The following is a 21,464-nucleotide window of genomic DNA, read 5'->3' on the forward strand; positions in this document are numbered from 1 at the left end:
CTACGCTACACAGAGTGGCAGATCCCCATTAAATACTGGCTGGGTTTTCATCAGGGAAGATGCATGCAGTATGTGTGGTTGATGTAGGCTATGTTTCAGTTGAGAGGGAGAAATAGGGTCAGAGAGAGACAACACAGAAAGGGAGAGAGGGGAGGGGAGTCAGAGTACAGGAGAGGGAAAGAGACTGACAAAGATAAAGAAAGAGACTAAATAAGAATTTATTCTTAACTGACTTGCCTAGTGTAATAAACGTAGAGAAGAGAGATGGAGAGTTAGTGAAACAGAACGAGGGAGAAGCGAGGCCCGTGGGTGCAGTGTAAAGGTCAGTGTGTATGTGAGCGTGTTAAGAACTGGTGTGAGGCTGAGGATAATTAGAATGTGTCTGCGCTCACCACACTCCTCTACACACTCAGGGGAAGACGGAAGACTGCTTGTCTATCAAACATGAGGGTCCAGGGGCCGAGTACACACACACACACACACACACACACACACACACACACACACACACACACACACACACACACACACACACACACACACACACACACACACACACACACTCAAAAAACGGGGCCGAGTACACACGGACAAACATGCAGATGCTAGCGCACACAAGTTACAACCCCAATCCCTCGCCTTCTCACTAAAGCAATTCCACCCTCATTTGCCACATCGAGCAGCTCATTTTCCCACACTTGATGCATTTGTTATATTGCAGTATAATATCCTGTCTATGTTCCTATTCTTTCTATTTAGAATTCTCAATCAGTCTCATAACTCAAAGTATCTTTGATCTGAACTTCCCAACTGGAGTACTAAAAGCCCATTACTAGTCCTGAAAGTTGTTTTTGGGAGGTGTGTGTGTGCATGCACATTTGTGTATGTGTGTATATTGTGAGTGTAGCTTTGCCTGTCCCTGCGGTATTATTTCACAGGACTTGCTAAGCATTTATGAGCTAATTAAGGTTGCAGAGCTGGTGAGCTGGTGATAAGGCCCATGTCCGGCCCCATTATTAATGTTCCACGCTCCACTGGGGCTCCACTGGGGCTCCAGAGGGGCCCCAGACCTGCAAGCAGCCTAATTGGAAGCACTGAATCTGTTTGGGGAGAATTCTGATGACTTTCAGAACAAAGTGTGTGTGAATTTATGCGTCTGCGGGTTTGTGCTTGTTTGTGTGTGTGTGTCTACTTGGGGTGTACTGCATGTGGGTGTGTTTGTGCGTGGGTGCGTTTGGCAATTTTGTGTTTGGCAAGCATGTAACCCAGCTCTGCTCTGACCCACATTTCAGAGTGAGCCCCATTATCTGGTCTCTTGAAGTATGTTTCACTTGGGAAAAACACAGCACAGCGCTCCAGACCACCCCTGGAAATTCCCACAGCCTCCAGAACATAAAAAAGAGCTGCCAATATCATGATTATAAATGTTCCTAATGTTGTATTGCAAATTGCATTTTGTCATGGTTTGTTTTCTTTCAAACGTTCACCTCAGCCAGCACCCCCACTAAGAAATGTGAGGTGTCATGAAGTTATAAAATAGCAACTGCCTTTACCACGGGTCCAAGGTAGAGGCTACTGTTTGCTCAGGGTCAATGTTAATGTGAGTGGTGAAAGTTTCCTTTTCCTTTCCCCCATCTCTGACCCCATGACGACTGTAGCCACGACGACCCCCTCCCCCCGGAAGCTAGAACCCAGACCCTGTGGTGTCTGTCTGTGTCTGCGTAATAAAACAGCACATAAAAACAGCCCTGCCTTTTGAAGCCGGACAATGACCTCAAACTTGTTGCTCTCTGAAACACCCCTCTGCCATTGTGGTGGTCGCACAAACCCCAGCGGGAGAGACTTCCTGCAAAAAACAACAACATTTGGTGTGTTTTGGGGTCTTTTTGCCAAGGAGATGGGAGAGGGCCTATGGAGAGTGGGGGTTGGGTGTGGTTTTCAGTGTTGGTCGTTAAAGTTCCTTCCTGCCTGAGCGCTGATGTCATCGGTGCAGGCCTGAAACCAACACAGCACTGCATGAGGCTGCAAACTGTTCTGCCCACAAACACGCACAGAAAATGGGAAACACATTCATGCTATTAATTAATTGCCTGTTTAAATACTCTGGTCCAGCTTGCTCCCTACTCACACAGACAAATATGTCCAGTACCCTCTCTTCTGTGTGTGAATCACCTCCTAAGTGGTTGAGGGATTATTCTGCCGTGCCACAGCAAAGACATCAAACACAAGTCCAACCAACAGTATAAAATGGCTGAACTCCCTAAGAGACTGCAATAGTGCCAAAAGAGACTGCAATAGTGCCATGAGAGACTGCAATAGTGCCATGAGAGACTGCAATAGTGCCATGGGAGACTGCAATAGTGCCATGAGAGACTGCAATAGTGCCATGAGAGACTGAAATAGTGCCATGAGAGACTGAAATAGTGCCATGAGAGACTGCAATAGTGCCATGAGGGACTGCAATAGTGCCAAGAGAGACTGCAATAGTGCCAAGAGAGACTGCAATAGTGCCAAGAGAGACTGCAATAGTGCCAAGAGAGACTGCAATAGTGCCATGAGAGACTGCAATAGTGCCATGAGAGACTGCAATGCTGCCATGAGAGACTGCAATGCTGCTATGAGAGACTGCAATGCTGCTATGAGAGACTGCAATGCTGCCATGAGAGACTGCAATGCTGCCATTGGAGACTGCAATGCTGCCATGAGAGACTGCAATGCTGCCATGAGAGACTGCAATGCTGCCAAGAGAGACTGCAATGCTGCCAAGAGAGACTGCAATAGTGCCAAGAGAGACTGCAACGCTGCCAAGAGGGACTGCAACGCTGCCAAGAGGGACTGCAACGCTGCCAAGAGGGACTGCAATGCTGCCAAGAGAGACTGCAACGCTGCCAAGAGGGACTGCAACGCTGCCAAGAGGGACTGCAATGCTGCCAAGAGGGACTGCAATGCTGCCAAGAGAGACTGCAACGCTGCCAAGAGAGACTGCAACGCTGCCAAGAGAGACTGCAATGCTACCAAGAGGGACTGCAATGCTACCAAGAGGGACTGCAATGCTACCAAGAGGGACTGCAATGCTACCAAGAGGGACTGCAATGCTACCAAGAGGGACTGCAATGCTACCAAGAGGGACTACAATGCTACCAAGAGGGACTACAATGCTACCAAGAGGGACTACAATGCTACCAAGAGGGACTACAATGCTACCAAGAGGGACTACAATGCTACCAAGAGGGACTACAATGCTACCAAGAGGGACTACAATGCTACCAAGAGGGACTACAATGCTACCAAGAGGGACTACAATGCTACCAAGAGGGACTGCAATGCTACCAAGAGGGACTGCAATGGTACCAAGAGGGACTACAATGCTACCAAGAGGGACTACAATGCTACCAAGAGGGACTACAATGCTACCAAGAGGGACTACAATGCTACCAAGAGGGACTGCAATGGTACCAAGAGGGACTACAATGCTACCAAGAGGGACTACAATGCTACCAAGAGGGACTACAATGCTACCAAGAGGTACTACAATGCTACCAAGAGAGACTGCAATGCTGCCAAGAGGGACTGCAATGCTACCAAGAGGGACTGCAATGCTACCAAGAGGGACTGCAATGCTACCAAGAGGGACTGCAATGGTACGAGCGAACATGTTTTCCAACAACTCATTATGTTGAAAATGTGCCTCATCTGTTTTCTAATTTGGTCTCTCAGCTGTTTTTCCCTCCCAGAATAAATGTCTTCCATTTGTAGACGATTATGCTTGTCCCCAGTGTCAGTGCTGTGTGTCAGAGCTGTGTGGTCCCCTGCTGGTCTGAGGACAGGACTATTCCATTCCTAATGAAAGACACTGAGCTGGAATCACATTGACCTGATGCCTTCCCTCGCCTCGCTTCAAATTGTGTTCAAACCTTTGTCATGTCATCAATTCATCTGCTCTTTTCACACACACACGCACACACAGACTGTACAAACACCTCCACACCAGGCATCTCGCATAACCCAAATCTGTCACATTCCACATTAAACGATTCCACATTTTTATTTTATCACAGCCAAAGCTTTCCTCTTCAAAGTAAAAACATAAAACATAGACAACATCCGTTTTCTGTCTCCGAGTTTTTGTCCTCTGAAGTTCATTGTCATATCCCCAGTCTTTCCTCATCACATTTGTGTGGTGTGACGCTGGTACAGAAGTAGCTGTCCATGTGTGTGAGTCTGTCCATGTCACAGAGAGCGAGAGCCTTCATATGGGAGGACAGGTAGGACACGGTGACACTGGTGAATCATGTCTGCTGGGTGTTAATGTCATCTCCTGGCAATTAGCTGCCTCAGTGTGATGCAGGGAGCAGACAATGAAAGGGACACGGAATGAATCACCACCTAATTACTCTCCCTACATACCGCACCGCATCGATCCTGTCACATTCGGATTCTAGCACTATGTTTTGTTAAAATGATTATGGGCTGTTTATCATAATTTCCCAATCTGAGACTTTTATCCACAGCCATTTGCTAGGCTGTTGTGGTAGATGATGGTTCATGTAGAGCTGTAGGTGGCCATATGTATTCAGCTGGGTCCATTCTGAGGAGGCAGAGGTCGAGAGCTTTTCTCAAGGACACAGCAGAAATTCCTGACCTTGATGTGGGTGACAGGAAAGTCCAGCCCTCTAGCCGCCGTTCAATGTCCACACTTCTACCTTCTCTCCTTTTATTGAGTTGATTTTTCTGTCCTTTCCTTTTTTAACCCACCACTGGCCCTATTCTTTGGAGGACAACTTCATTTCTATCTGTACCTTTAGTCGATACACAATATGATGTGTGCAGTGAAGTGAAGCTGCATCTCTTTGCGTCCAGGCCCACCCCTGTCGCGGTGGGATAGGACTTTCTCTTTTCGAAGCACACCCCAACACCCATCAGCGGCTGTTCCTCTGAGTGTGTGTCCCTGACCTCTGAACCGTGGACTGTGGTCTGGACCCACTCACCACAGGGACACCAGATGTGGTGGGCCCACCTCGCAGGCCAACCAATGGCTGGTTAAGGACTGGCTATACACACACTTAACATGGTACCAGAGGAGCAAAGACACTAAACAAAGACTGGGGTTTAGAATGAGGTTTGCAGAGGATGCTATCTGTCTTCAAGCTTGAAGTTAATCAATGCCTATATGTGACACATTGAACTTTATCTTGACTTTTTCTCATGACTTTTGAGCATAAGTGCGTTTCTGTTCATAGAAATTACCCCTGTGGTCCATAAAGACTACGTTGACTTGGTCTTTTTGTGTGTACAGTACATACAGCAGGGCTATTCAATTCTGGTCCTGGAGGGCCAACAGGTTTTTTTTCTTTTCTACCTGCTAGTTAGTTGCACTCACCTGGTGCCCCTGATTAGAAGGAGAGGATGAAAAACATGTTTTAGGGCCCTCCAGGACCGGAATTGAATAGCCCTGCTGTGCAGTATGAGTGGAGGGCTTCCCCAAGTTTAAGAGCTGTGTCTGTGGGCCGACACAGGATCTCTAAAGTTTACCCAGCTTGCCAGCCAAGGAGTGACACATTTCAACCCTCTGCTCTAAAACGGTAATTTGCAGCTGAGAATGCTGGGAGTTTGAAGGGGCTCATTATGGAAGTCCCTGCTTGGTTGGTTACTCTGTCTTCTCTCTGTTTCACTCTCTCTCTGTCTCTCTGTCTCTATCTCTCTCTCCGTCCCTCTCTCTGTGTCTCTCTGTGTGTCAATTAAATGTAAGGGGTTTATTGGCATGGGAAACAAATGTTAACATTTCCAAAGCAAGTGAAGCAGATAAATCAAATCAAAGTTTATTTGTCACGTGCGCTGAAATACAACAGGTGTAGACCTTACAGTAAAATGCTTACTTACAGGCACTAACCAATAGTGCAAAAAGGGTATTAGGTGAACAATAGGTAGGTAAAGAAATAAAACAACAGTAAAAAGACAGGCTATATACAGTAGCGAGGCTACATACAGACATTGGTTAGTCAGGCTGATTGAGGTAGTATGTGCATGTAGATATGGTTAAAGTGACTATGCATATATGATGAACAGAGAGTAGCAGTAGTGTAAAAGAGGGGTTGGCGGGTGGTGGGACACAATGCAGATAGCCCGGTTAGCCAATGTGCGGGAGCACTGGTTGGTCGGCCCAATTGAGGTAGTATGTACATGAATGTATAGTTAAAGTGATTATGCATATATGATAAACAGAGAGTAGCAGCGGCATAAAAAGAGGGGTTGGGGGGGCACACAATGCAAATAGTCCGGGTAGCCATTTGATTACCTGTTCAGGAGTCTTATGGCTTGGGGGTAAAAACTGTTGAGAAGCCTTTTTGTAGTAGAGAGAACAGTCTATGACTGGGGTGGCTGGAGTCTTGCACAATTTTTAGGGTCCTCCTCTGACACCGCCTGGTAAAGAGGTCCTGGATGGCAGGCAGCTTGGCCCCAGTGATGTACTGGGCCGTACATACTACCCTCTGTAGTGCCTTGCGGTCGGAGGCCGAACAGTTGGCATACCAGGCAGTGATGCAACCAGTCAGGATGCTCTCGATGTTGCAGATGTAGAACCTTTTGAGGATCTGAGGACCCATGCCAAATCATTTTAGTTTCCTGTGGGGGAATAGGCTTTGTCGTAATAAACAAAGGTGAAATAAATAATAAAAAATGAACCGTGAACATTACAGAGAGGTTTCAAAAGAATAAAGACATTTCAAATGTCATATTATGTCTATATACAGTGTTGTAACGATGTGAAAATAGTTCAAGTACAAAAGGGAAAATAAATAAACATGAATATGGGTTGTATTTACAATGGTGTTTGTTCTTCACTGGTTGCCATTTTCTTGTGGCAACAGGTCACAAATCTTGCTGCTGTGATGGCACACTGTGGTATTTCACCCAATAGATATGGGAGTATATCAAAATAGATTTTTATTTCGATTTCTTTGTGGATCTGTGTAATCTGAGAGAAACGATGTGTCTCTATGGTCAAACATTTGGCAGGAAGTTAGGAAGTGCAGCTCAGTTTCCACCTCAATTTGTGGGCAGTGTGTACTCTGTTTACGGCCAAATAGCTTTCTAGTTTGCTCAGTGTTTTTGTTAATTCTTTCCCAATGTGTCAAGTAATTATATTTTTGTTTTCTCATGATTTGGTTGGGTCTAAATGTGTTGCTGACCTGAGGCTCTGTGGGGTCTGTTTGCATTTGTGAACAAAGCCCCAGGACTAGTTTGCTTAGGGGACTGTTCTCCAGGTTCATGTCTCTGTAGGGGATGGCTTTATAATGGAAGGTTTGGGAATCTCTTTCTGTCTCTCTCTCTCTCTGTCCCTCACTCTCTCTCTGTGTCTCTCTTGCTCTGTCCCCCTTCCCCCCTCTCTCTCTGTCCGTCTCTCGCTCTCTCTGTCCGTCTCTCGCTTTCTCTCTGTCTCTCTCTGTATCTATCTCTCTCTCTCTCTCTCTCTCTCTCTCTCTCTCTCTCTGTCTCTCTCTCTGTCTCTCTCTCTCTCTCTCTCTCTCTGTCTCGCTCTCTCTCTCTGTCTCTCTGTGTCTCGCTCTCTCTGTCTCTCTCGCTCTCTCTGTGTCTCGCTCTCTCTGTCTCTCTGTCTCTCTCTCTCTCTCTCTCTCTCTCTCTCTCTCTCTCTCTCTCTCTCTCTCTCTCTCTCTCTCTCTCTCTCTCTCACTCTGTGTGTCTTGCTCCCTCTGCCTCTCTCTCTCTCTGTGGCTCGCTCGCTCTCTCTCTCTCTCTCTCTCTCTCTCTCTCTCTCTGTCTCTCTCTCTGTCTCTCTCTCTGTCTCTGTCTCTGTCTGTCTCTCTGTCTCTGTCTGTCTCTCTGTCTGTCTCTCTGTCTGTCTGTCTGTCTGTCTGTCTGTCTGTCTGTCTGTCTGTCTCTCTGTCTGTCTCTCTGTCTGTCTCTCTGTCTGTCTCTCTGTCTGTCTCTCTCTCTGTCTCTCTGTGTCCCCCCCCCCCCTCTCTCGCTCTCTCTCTGTCCCTCTCGCTCATTCAATGTCGCGGTCTCTCTCTCGCTGTCCCTCTCTCTTCTGTCTCTGAATCTATCTCTTTGTTTGGCAGACACTATACTTTGCTTACTAATGCTTAAGTCAGAAAATAACAAATTCAAATTTGTGTCAAAAGGTTAAAGACTTCTCAAATGTTCTTTTTGGGAAATATGTAATCATTTGCACATGTATACTAAATGCATCCCAGATGGCAGGGTTCACGTGTTCAGCTTTTTTGTGCAACCCTCAGACTCATGCTATGTCATCAACAAATGTGCTCACTCATGTCCTTTTCTAATGTGGAAGGTATCTTATACGGCTTGTCTTTATTTCTGTATTTATCTATCCATTTTCTGTGACAATCCATCCATTTACACTATCTAAAGAAACTGAAGCTGTATTGAAATGAAACGGTTAACCTCCCCTATGTCCACATGAAAGGGTCTGCGTTTTCGTGAGTAATCAATGGAGTTTAGGTAGCAACAGGATTTGATCTTGAGCAAGTCGGATAAATGACCTCTCTCATGCTCTCTCTCTCTCCCCCTCTCCTTCTCTCTCTTCTCGCTCTTATTCACTCTCTCTCTGTTTGTCTGTCTCTCTCTCCCTCTCTTTCTCTCTCTCTGCCAGTCTGTTTTCTCTGACCTCCTCGTCCTCCTTAAGGCTGGGTGGGCAGGCTAAGGGTGATTCAACTGGACACCAGGCAGCGCTGTCTTCTGGCTGGCAGAGCAGTGGCACGAAGGCTGTATAATAAACATTAAGAGCGTTGGGCCAGTAACAGAAAGGTTGCTGGTTCGAATCCCCAAGCCGACTAGGTAAAAGATCTGTCAGTGCCCTTAAGCAAGGCACTTAACCCTAATTGCTCCTGTAAGTCGCTCTGGATAGGAGCGTCAGCTAAATTCCTAAAATGTAAATGTTAAAGCCAAGTTTAAGAGTCAAAGGGGCTTTCGAGGGAATCTAAAGTGGATTGAAGTCTTCAGAAGGAAAAGTGTGCTGCTGATTATTTGTTTATTTTCTTATTAGCCCTAAACAGACCTCAGCTGACGTTCAGTAGCAAATATGCAAATGTATACTTTTCTAATGATTGAATATTTACACTGTGTCTAACTAGCGTATAACGGAGAAGGGGTTGAGCCTGACACATCAGAATCATATTGGAGGCCTATGTAGAACGAGAGCATTGCTATCTGGTTTTCCTGGTCAATATTACCACGTCATCAGAGTGAAGTTTTTTCTTATTTCCATTGATTTATGTGGTGCTATTTAAAAGCAACCCACACATGGATAGATGAGGGTTAGAAATAGCGACAGTTAGCGACAGCAGCAGATTCACAGCCCACCAGTACTTCAGAAATGTCAGACAAGGTAAATGTCTGCTATTTTAGATCTCAGTACATTTACACCCCCCCCCCCCCCCTCCACCCTCCCTGCAATAAGTGAACTCCGAAAACTACGGAGGGAACTTAATATTGTACATGTATCTCTTCAGTTTGGGTGTGCATGTTCCTAGAGTTGTTTTGAGATCTTATGGTATCTGGGTTGGTAGCACAGTCCTTCCAGGCTATGGATTAAAACAGTGGGTTCATTTATGATACAGTCTCTCATCCTCCACTACCCCCAGGCACTGTTACCAAGAACCAAATCCCAAACACACTGTTCCTCCAGTCTCCCTCCATCACAGGGACTGCTTTGAATAATCTCCATACATAATCACTGGCATTGTGCAGTGAGTGGAGGGGGCAGGAGAGGGCCTAGCAGGCGGTAGTCCAATGCTGAGAGGGCTTCCCATATGTGGGTCACAGCATGTCCTGTGTCTGGGCTCTGGGGCTCCAGGAGGGCAGGGGGTGTTTGTTCTCTCCATGCCTTTGCTGTGCAGCCCTGGCTGGGCACACAGAGGACTGTCTGTGCATGGAGAACCACAGGAGCGCCGGCGCCTGCGGGGAGATAAACGTGCTCAGAGTGTGAAAGGGGCAGGACACAGGATTTACTTTATAATAGCCGGCTTCGCCCTCCCCCTCTATACACACATACACAGTGTGGTTCACAGTTCAAATAAACAGGGGCGAATGGCAGGCTGGCTGTTATGAACAGCCTTGTGCCAGGGTCATTTAGTTCCTCTCAGGGTGTTGCTCTCTCACTGATTTCCAAGTCTACATGAGGGCGGTAATAGGAGCTACAGTGGGGAGCGGGGAAAGACGTGGTGGAGGGGCTCCTGATTGTCTCAATACCTCCACCTTTTGTTGGACTGTCTGCAACGTGTGTGTATTTGTGCATGTCTGTGTGTTCTGAGTTTTCATGATTACACAGTACACGTGGATTCTAAATGAGTCATCTATCTATTCCTTAGTGCTGTCTCAGACCTCCAATCAGTCTCAACACTATGCTGTTGAGTGGTGGGGTCACACTCACTCTGTGTCTGGTAACAGAAATCCACAGCTCATTCCAAAGATCCTAGAACTGCCAATCCCTCTTCAGTTACCAATCCATAACTGCTACCGGAGCTGGACCAGACCGCCCCTGTTGAGAAAGCAGCGGTGGTCATATCGACATGGAGCTTGTGTGTCATCGGCTCATCATCGATCACAGCTTGATGCAGGAAATCAGATAATTAAAATCCTTTTATTAGTTGGTGAATTGGATGGGTGGTTGTTTTATTTCAGGGTTGGTTGAGATGAAACACTGTTAATTGGATGAGGACCCCCCCCTCCTCCTCCCAGAACCTCTGCTGTGTGGTTCGGAAGTCATCCTCTTTCTGACTTTATTGACCACTTAGATAAGCTCTGGGCCTTTTGTTCTGCTGGCTCTGAAATCAGGTTGAAGTGTTTTAAATCCCCCCTTTTCTCTTCATCTAGTTTAATATGTTCATAACAGACAACTCTATTTATTCCTGGCTCTACAGACCTTCACTTATTCTTACACCTTCACTTATTCTGCAAAATCTCTATCAATTAAATACATTTTTATTTCAGAATAGCCTGTAGTACTAAAAGCATATAAGTCCCCCGTGAGAAAGTTATCCAAGTGAAAGGCTTTAGGTTGGATTATTGAGGTGAAAGCTGAAGGGTAGAAATGGATTAGTGAAGTACCCAGGTCTGTTTTTTATTCCTGGGTAGACATGGATTAGTGAAGAAACCAGGTCTGTTTTTTATTCCTGGGTAGACATGGATTAGTGAAGAAACCAGGTCTGTTTTTTATTCCTGGGTAGACATGGATTAGTGAAGAAACCAGGTCTGTTTTTTATTCCTGGGTAGACATGGATTAGTGAAGAAACCAGGTCTGTTTTTTATTCCTGGGTAGACATGGATTAGTGAAGAAACCAGGTCTGTTTTTTATTCCTGGGTAGACATGGATTAGTGAAGAAACCAGGTCTTTTTTTTATTCCTGGGTAGACATGGATTAGTGAAGAAACCAGGTCTGTTTTTTATTCCTGGGTAGACATGGATTAGTGAAGAAACCAGGTCTGTTTTTTATTCCTGGGTAGACATGGATTAGTGAAGTACCCAGGTCTGTTTTTTATTCCTGGGTAGACATGGATTAGTGAAGAAACCAGGTCTGTTTTTTATTCCTGGGTAGACATGGATTAGTGAAGTAACCAGGTCTGTTTTTTATTCCTGGGTAGACATGGCTCATTATGATATTTCCTCATTTCTTGTTGTGTATTTTCAGATGGGGTTTACAGTAGCAGATTGGTCCTGTACGAAAAGCTTCTAACCAATCGTATTTTGACACACACACACCAACCCATCGAACTGACTGGAGCTTGGTGTTTGTAACAGGCAAGTAATAGGCTGATTGGACTCTGATCTGATTTTTCAGAGGTTTTATATTTGCTATTGCAAATTACAAAGGTATTTAAAACAGGAGCCAAGGTTAATATTTTTCTTAGCAGATGAATGAGAGTGTCCTGGCTTTCTCAAAGTTTCTCTGTCTCGCTCTCTTGTTTTCTCTCTCTCGCTCGCTCTCCTGTAACAGGAAGCTATAGCAGTCCATCCTGGACTCGGGTCCACGCCTTCCCTGATCCTTAACCGTGATACATTTACCAGACTGCAGTGTGTATGTGAGCGTGCACGCCTTTAAGAAAGCAAGAGCCCTATATGGTATTTTTTGCCAGTACACATTAATTGCCACTTGTCGTCTTTCTAAGTTTAGAGGTGTACCCTTATCGGCACAAATGTGACAGATTTAAAATGGCAGTTATAAAAACTTAATAAACGTATGTCTTCTGTTTTCTTAGTCTACTGGATTTTATTATTTGTGGAACAGCAAGGAGGAAACTCTCCTCTAGACAGTTGTCTGAGGAATGTTCTGCCATGGCCTTGAATTGTGTTGATAACAAATTGAAAATCAAATGGAGCTGTAAGTGGACATAAGCAGAGCACTGTTCTCCCTCCTGGTCCCTGACAATAATGGACGGACAGAACCCCCTCAGGCAGAGCCACCACTGTTTGACTGATCCTTCTCTCCTTCCAGCCAGTCTTTCTCAACTAAATATTTAAACATGGCATACTTAAGCAAGGGTTTATTTAACTAGAGGTTTGAATTGCTGAGGTTTAAACCATTACAGGAGGCTCTGGAGAAAGTGGAGCACGACCCAGGTGATTGGCTAAAACAGGAGACGGTAATCACACACGTTGGCTGTGTTTAGATCACTGGGGAGTTGTACTCCCCTTCCTAGACCACAGACTGTGTCCAATTTGGCATCTTCTATTCCTCTCTTCAAGCGCTATGCATTAGCAATATGTACAGTACTGTTGTTCTGCATAGCTGGCTGTGGTGTTGTAGAGTACATCTGAGGCTTTAGTATACTGACAGAATGGGACAATATCATGTATCAAGCTGCTGCTGTTGTAGCTCTGCTGTGGTCACCCTAATGAGGCTGATCATATCTATTATGAATGAAACATCTGGTCACTCCTCTCCTCTCCATATGGCAACTGTGGCGCTTGCAGGGAGAGGGGAGAGGGCTGAGGAGCTCCAAGGAGGAGAAGGTTCTAGAACAGAACTCTGCGGTGTTCCAGAACCCTGAGGTGTTCCAGAACCCTGCAGTCTGACTGAATGGGAGCGACCAGCCTTAGAGGCTGCTGCCCTATGTACATAGTCATTGAACCCTGGTCACTTTAATAATGTTTACATACGTTTTACACACTTCATGTGTATATACTGTATTCTAGTCAAGGCTCATCCTATATAACTACTGCTATACACACTTTTCCTATTCATATACTGTCTATACACACCATTATACAATTATATATATACATACATACCTACCGACCAGACTCTGACATTGCTCATTCTGTTATTTCCTAATTTCTTGTTGTGTGTATTGCTAGGTATACTGCACTGTTGGCGCTAGAAACACAAGCATTTCGTGCTGCACCTGCGATAACGATAGCAAATCTGGGTATGCGACTAATACAATTTGATTTGATTGAAATCCTCCCGCTGGAGGATGTATGGGAGCTTAGTCATAAAACAGCCCTAGGATGTTTGGTGTGGGAGGATTAAACAGCAGGCTGTTCACTGAAGAGGCTTTTCCAATTTCTTACTTCACGTTGATGCAAAATCATTTCTCTCTCAATGTTTATCAGTTGACATTTCCCTTTGCATCTTCTACACATACCTTTTTACTGACTCCCACACCTTTTTCAGCCGGAGGCAAACGTGACCCAGTTATGTTTTGAATCTGAATCCACATGTAGGACTGGGAAAGCTCACAGAGAGACGGGGGTAGGGTAATGTACTGTACACTGAGGAACGTGCTCCACAGCCCCTGAGAGCCAGGCTGTCTGTGGCTTGAGATGGATGGGGCCCTAGCAACACGTTTCTTCACGCTGAAGAGCTCTTGTTGTAAGTGGGCCAGCAAGGGCTGAAATAGCCTGCCCCTTAAGAGCCTCTCCTCAAGGTCACTCCAGAGCCCAGGCCCCTTCCATGCATAAAGCAGGAGAACACACGCTCTCCCTGTGGCCTAATGACTTCCCCAGCCTGGCTATAGCAGGGCCACTAGACGGAAGGACGGACGGATTCTAATTTCAGCCAAACTGGCTACTCTTCTCATTATTCCTTTCCCCCCTTTTTCCTCTCTATAAAAAAATAAATAATATAATATAATAATCACTTATCTGCTGGGAGCATTATTGTAGAAGTGCTCTTGAGCTGAGTTGAGTATCCATCCACAGCCTTAGTTCCCCTTGGTACTTGGCTGAGCCTGCTGGAAGAGACTGGTAACGGTAGTAGCAGAGATTTGGGGAATTACTCCAACCCCCTATCTGACGCTGGAAACAAGGTTAGATTCAACTTCCTTTCCCTCAGACTATCTAACGCCAGCCCAGGACCTCCACGCCAGCCCAGGACCTCCACGCCAGCCCAGGACCTCCACGCCAGTCCAGGACCTCCACGCCAGCCCAGGACCTCCACGCCAACCCAGGACCTCCACATCAGGCATCGTCACCTGTGGGACCGTCTGAGACCAGCCACCCGGACAGCTGATGAAACTGTGGGTTTGCACAAATTAAGAATTTCTGCACAAACTGTCAGAAACCGTCTCAGGGAAGCTCATCTGCCTGCTCGTCATCCTCAGTAGGGTCTTGTCCAGACAGCAGTTCGATGTCATAATCGATTTCACTGGGCAAAGGGCCACCGGCTAGCCACCGGCTAGCCGGAGAAGTGGTGCTCTTCATGGATGACTCCCCGTTTCAACTGTACAGGGCAGATGGCAGACAGCTTGTATGGCGTTGTGTGGGTGAGCAGTTTGCTAATGTCAACGTTGTGAACAGAGTGCCCCGTGGTGGAGGTAGGGTTATGGTATGGGCAGATATAAGCTACGGACAACGAACACAATTGCATTTTATTGATGGCAATTTGAATTCACAGAGATACTGTGACAAGACCCTGAGGCCAGTGACGTGCCATTAATCTGCCGCCATCACCTCCTGTTCCAGCATGATAATGCACAGCCCCATGTCGCAAGGATCTGGACACAATTCCTGGAAGCTGAAAATGTCCCAGTTATTTCATGGCCTGCATACTTACCAGACATATCACCTATTGAGCATGTTTGGGATGCTCTGGATTGACGTGTACGACATCGTGTTCCAGTTCCCGGCAATATCCAACTTCGCGCAGCCATTGAAGAGGAGTGGGACCACATTTCACAGGACACAATCAACAGCCTGATCAACTATATGTGAAGGAGATGTGTCATGCTGAGAAAGGCAACTGGTGGTCACACCAGAAACTGACTTTTTTATCCACGCCCCTACCTTTAAAAAATATATTATTGTTATTATTATTATCTGTGACCAACAGATGCATATTTGTATTCCCAGTCATGTGAAATCCAGATTAGGGCCTAATGAATTTATTTATAGTGATTGACTTTTCTTATATGAACTGTAACTCAGTAAAATCTTTGAAATTGTTGCATGCTGCGTTTTATATTTTTGTTCAGTGTATATAAAAAAATAACAATGCACACAATTCAGAAAGAAATAAGATCCTCTCAGGAAGTGCAACTATAAAACATATTTCAAATGGCTTGTTTACACTATCGTTCATCCTCTTTGATCGGGACAAAGTCACTGATATGCTAATGCTTTAGAAGGGAGTAAACCTGTTCTCCTTAACTAAAATGACCATCCAGAGGCACTAAAGTAAATGTTACCCATGGCATGTTCCCCAAGCTGGCCCCTAGGTTTTTATTAGAGCAGTAAAGAAACTAGGCCCTGGATCAGTTTATTGGGGAAAGGCTAAAGCCCATATGAAGCAGCAACAGGCCCCAGACCAGTTGACCCACTCTGCGGCTGTGAAGTGGGGACGCTGTCACTTACAGTTCCTCATTAAAGCCTGTGGAAAGGCCTTAAATACAGGGTGAGGGGTAATTGATACTCTTGTGTTGGTAAAGGGGTTGGGATTGTGTACTTGTATGTGGGGCTAAAGACTGGCAGCCAGGGAGAGGCGCTCCGCCACGTGTGAAGGGGGAATCCAGGCCAGACATGCAGCATCGGGAGAGAAAGCTGTAGGCTGACTCCGGGAGGTAAAGGAGAACAGAAAGACGACTGCAAGTTCCTCAAACTGAGAAAGTTGTCCAGAGCCACCAGCGGTTTTTAGCAGCTTCACTAACTGTCTCAACGAGTTCTGTTTAGTTTTTTTACTTTCCTTTTTCCTCTGCTAAAACACTGCCGAGGAGGCATTTGAGGAAAAATAAACACATCTTGATTTAATTACTAACTCCCCCTCATTATACTGTTTTCCTTTGAAATTAACCATAAATCCGTTAAGCATATTTCACCAGAAATACATCTATTTTGTTGGGTTTGGTCATAATTTTCCCTCTCTCGACCCATTCAATGCAAAACAAATAAGCAAATTAGCAGCAGTATTCGGACATTGTTACAGACTCCTAACACTAATTCTGGTAAGGAGCTTGGATAGCATTACAGCCTTAGAGCTGTGCAAGTGTTTGTAAGATTACGATGGCTCAAAATAGCCAAGATGTAAGTAATCTGGTTTGAGTCCACAAATAAACCTTTCAATACCAAATCACCTCTCCAAATGCGACAACTAATTGTGACTGATTAAACATAGTTAAGTCAAGTATATATTTTGGTTTGTAACGGGATACACTGATTTCATTCTAAAAGTGGAACTAACAGGGTCTCAAACAGACCCCTAGGACCCAGTCGTTACACTGATATGCTTAGGCCTATATATCAATTTTTCTACATTGTCTATCAAGTTGTTTTACTATGATGTGAATATATACTTTGGGGTGACAAGTGGTTAGAGCGTAACCGAAAGGTTGCTAGATCGAATCCCCGAGCTGACAAAGTAAAAGTCTGTTGTTCTGCCCCTGAACAAGGCACTGTTCCTAGGCCATCATTGTAAATAAGAATTAGTTCTTAACTGACTTGCCTAGTTAAATAAAGGTTAAATAAAAAATAGATAAAACATACAGAACAAAAATATAAACGCAACAATTGTCTAAGTGTAACGCTCGTCATCCTCCTCGTCTGAGGATGAGCAAGGATCGGACCAATATGCAGCGTGCTATGTATCCATAGTATATTTATTTGTGAAAGACGAAAACGAAGAACACATGACAAAATAACAATAACGACGTGAACAGACCTGTACTTGAGAACATAAAACAAGAACGCACGAACAGGAACGTACACACTAACGAACGAACGAAACAGTCCCGTGTGGCACAAACACTGACACAGGAACAATCACCCACAAACAAACAGTGAGAACAGCCTACCTTAATATGGTTCTCAATCAGAGGAAACGTAAAACACCTGCCCCTGATTGAGAACCATATCAGGCTAGTTGAATGAACCCAACATAGAAACACATAACATAGAATGCCCACCCAGCTCACGTCCTGATCAACTAAGCAAAGACAAAACAAAGGAAATAAGGTCAGGAACGTGACACTAAGATTTGCTGAGTTACAGTTCATATAAGGAAATCAGTCAATTGAAATACATTCATTAGGCCCTAATTTATGGATTTCACATGACTTTGAAGGCTGGAGCCATGGCTGGGCCTGGGAGGGCATAGGCCCACCCTCTTGGGAGCCAATCCCACCCAATGGGGCGCAAGGCCCAGCCAATCAGAGAATTAGTTTTTCCCCACAAAAAGGGCTTTATTACAGACAGAAATACTCCTCAGCACCCTGGCTCCCTTTCCGCACAGAAGGTGCAGAAGCTGGATGTGGAGGTCCTGGGCTGGCGTGGTTACACGTGGTCTGCAGTTGTGAGGCCGGTTGGACGTACTGACAAATTCTCTAACACAACATTGATTGGTAGAGAAATTAACATTGGAATATCTGGCAACAGCTCAGGTGGATATTCCTGCAGTCATCATGACTGATGATTGGCTGAGATAAATTGATGATAAAATGATTGGGGGGGCTGTCTTGTTAGACTTCAGTGCAGCTTTTGACATTATCGATCTTAGTCTGCTTCTGGAAAAACCTATGTGTTATGGTTTTACACCCCCTGCTATAATGTGGATAAAGAGCTACTTGTCTAACAGAACACAGAGGGTGTTCTTTAATGGAAGCCTCTCAAATATAATCCAGTTATAATCATGAATTCCCCAGGGTAGCTGTTTAGGCCACTTGCTTTTTTCAATTTTTACTAACGACATGCCACTGACTTTGAGTAAAGCCAGAGTGTCTATGTACGTATGTGACTCAACACTATACACGTCAGCTACTACAGCGACTGAAATGACTGCAACACTCAAAGAGCTGCAGTTAGTTTGAGTGGATGGCAAGGAATAAGTTAGCCCTAAATATTTCTAAACCTAAAAGCATTGTATATGGAACAAAACACTCACTAAACCCTAAACCTCAACTAATTCTTGTAATAAATAATCTGGAAATTGAGCAAATTGAGATGACTAAACTGCTTGGAGTAACACTAGATTGTAAACTGTCATGGTCAAAACATATTGATGCAGTAGTAGCTAAGATGGGGCGAAGTCTGTCTATAATAAAGTGATGCTCTGCCTTCTTAACAACACTATCAACAAGGCAGGTCTTACAGGGCCCTAGTTTTGTCGCACCTTGACTACAGTTCAGTTGTGTGGTCAGGTGCTACAAAAAAAAGAACTTAGGAAAATTGCAATTGGTTCCGAACAGGGCAGCACGGCTGGCCCTTGGATGTACACAGAGAGCTAATGTTAATAATATGCATGTCAATCTCTCCTGGCTAAAAGTGGATGAGAGACGTACTTCATCACTACTTTTATTTATGAGAGGTATTGACATGTTGAATGCACAGAGCTGTCTGTCTGAACTATTGGCACACAGCTCGGACACCCATTCATACCCCACAAGAAATGCCACAAGAGGTCTCTTCACAGTCCCAAACTGTAAGGGCTGTTGTCCTCCTCTTCCTCAGATGAGGAGAGGAGAGAAGGATCAGTGGACCAATACGCAGCATTAGGGAAATATGCCATCTCTTTATTTGACACGACGGCACACGAAAACAAAACACTTACAAAATTACAAAACAAGAAAACGACGTAGACGAAAACCTGAACTTACATAACTAAAACGTAAAACTCACGGACAGGAACAGACTACATCAAAACGAACGAACAACCAAACAGTCCCGTATGGTACATACATCGACGAAACAGGAGACAATCACCCACAAACAAACAGTGAGAACACCCTACCTAAATATGACTCTCAATTAGAGGAAAACGCAAAACACCTGCCTCTAATTAAGAGCCATACCAGGCAACCCAAAACCAACATAGAAACAGAAAACATAGACTGCCCACCCAAAACTCACGCCCTGACCATATACACATACAAAAACATCATAAAACAGGTCAGGAACGTTACACAAACAGAGTATGGGAGGCACACAGTACTACATAGAGCCATGACTAGATGGAACTCTATTCCACATCAAGTAACTGAACTGACGCAAGCAGTAAAATTAGATTTTTCAAAAACGATAAAAAAACACCTTATGGAACAGCAGGGACTGTGAAGCAACACAAACATTGGCACAGACACATGCACACAAACACACACACGATAGTATACACACTATACATACATATGGATTTAGTATTGTAGATCTGTGGTAGTGGTGCAGTATGGGCACGAGGGCACACAGTGTGTTGTGAAATCTGTGAATGTATTGTAATGTTTTAAAAATTGTATAAACTGCCTTACTTTTGCTGGACCCCAGGAATGAGGATGAGGATCAATAATAAATGCAAATACAATTACATGCTCCATCAACTTGAGACATCTGTGACAAAACTGCACATTTTTAGTGTCCTTTTATTTTTCCCAGCACAAGGTGCACCTGTGTAATGATCATGCTGTTTAATCAGCTTCTTGATATGCCACACCTGTCAGGTGGATGGATTATCTTGGCAAAAGCTAAAATGCTCACTAACAGGGATCAAAACAAATTTGTGCATAAAATTAGAGAGAGACACTTTTTGTGCGTATGAAACATTTCTGGGATCTTTTCGGTGTAGATTGGAAGTACAGTCAATTATGAACAGTTTTGTCCCAACTATGTTCCAATAGCCTAGTATTCAAAAACGTTCTTGCCTGTCATATTTCCTTCCTGTTCATTGATGTGGATGAGCTGAAAGGTGAAGCGATTGTTCACCTCTGTGGTCCTGCAGAAAGTAGTCAATGACAGGGAGCTATTTCAGAGGCCTAGTAACAATGTTTTTTTTAAATATATATCTGTTGATAAACTGCTTATAAGTATTTGATAACCAAGCCGTATATAACATGACCTCTTAGACTACCGTGTATTGGGAAATAAAGGCAGTTTGATTACCTTACTCCAGTCCACACTGGTATTCTGTAGGCCATAGGCTATGACCCTTCTCCTCTATTATATTGGTAATTGTTATGCATTTTGTTTAGTGGCTTGTACCTCCAAAACCCCACAGTCAATTCCTTTTCTCCCCCTCTCTCTCTTAGCTGATTGCCCGGGGGCAGTTGATTCGGGGAAATGGTTTAATTTGCATGCAAATGATTCCAAAACACCAGTCATTCACACCGCTAATTATACCAACGTTAGGACGGTGATTTCCTGACATCACGGTTGGTCATTGGCATTCGGGAGGGGAGGAGGTGGTGGTGCTGGCAAGGACAGCCAGGGATTTATTCAGCCAGGCACTCAGGCGAGTAAGTCGCTGCTCAGCGCTCCGTATGGTTACGCACTAAAAGTCCCTGTGGAACATTTTTTTACTTTCTAGTTTTCTGTTGCTGTCTCCGAAATGATTGTTTTGGATTTTTTCGGAACGTACACATTTTAGGCTATTGCATTATCTCAACGTAGGTGGACTAACTGTAGGGGTATTTATGTTCAACCACTTATTGTTTTTTTTCTATACGTATTCTTCCAAGAATCCGTGCGCTTGTCGGATGTGTTTGCGGAGCAGCTTGACTAAAATACTCGCGGAGCGAGGGGGACAATAGTCTAGGAACATATTGCGACTTCGCACGGACCAGAGAGTGAGAGTGCAGGATTCGTATAACTGTGACGCATGAATAGTAGGCTAGCCTAGACTATGAAAAGGCTTGCAATGATGAAAGTGTGTTTGAAAACTAACATCACCGGAAGCAGAGCCATGCTCTCCCTCTCACCTACTTTGTAATAAGGTAAGCAAAGCCTATATTCTACCCGTTGCTCCATTATTTTGTATCAAGCTGTTATTGCGCAGTTGACAAGGCTATCTTTGCGCCCTGTTGTGTCCCAACATTCACGACACTCTCTATTTCGGTTTTTAAATTGTGGTTTTGTTCAGTGATTCTGCCCTCATGTGCATTTTACCAGTAAGCCTATGGTCTCGTGAGTCTTCTCAAGTACCCCCCGTGGATAGGCAAAGTACCCTCAGGGGTCCTAGTTACCCCGGTTGGGAACCACTGGTTTAGTTTACGAGGAAGAAATGACAGAAAACT

General features: G+C 44.7%; 1 protein-coding gene across 3 annotated transcripts in view; it reads left to right on the forward strand.

Moving 5' to 3' along the window:
- Nucleotides 1-21,464, forward strand: part of LOC129815115 (prickle-like protein 2) — a 111,905-nt gene that overhangs the window by 70,196 nt on the left and 20,245 nt on the right. The window contains exon 1 of one of the 3 annotated variants that reach the window (XM_055868493.1): nt 20,611-21,164. The exons of the other annotated variants lie outside the window; for them this stretch is intronic. The gene's annotated coding sequence lies outside the window, so the exon portion shown is untranslated. Of the gene's footprint in view, nt 1-20,610; nt 21,165-21,464 lie in introns of those variants that run through there. 3 annotated transcript variants of the gene reach the window in all.

This window comes from Salvelinus fontinalis, chromosome 18 (assembly GCF_029448725.1).
Source record: "Salvelinus fontinalis isolate EN_2023a chromosome 18, ASM2944872v1, whole genome shotgun sequence".
Classification (NCBI taxonomy): domain Eukaryota; kingdom Metazoa; phylum Chordata; class Actinopteri; order Salmoniformes; family Salmonidae; genus Salvelinus; species Salvelinus fontinalis.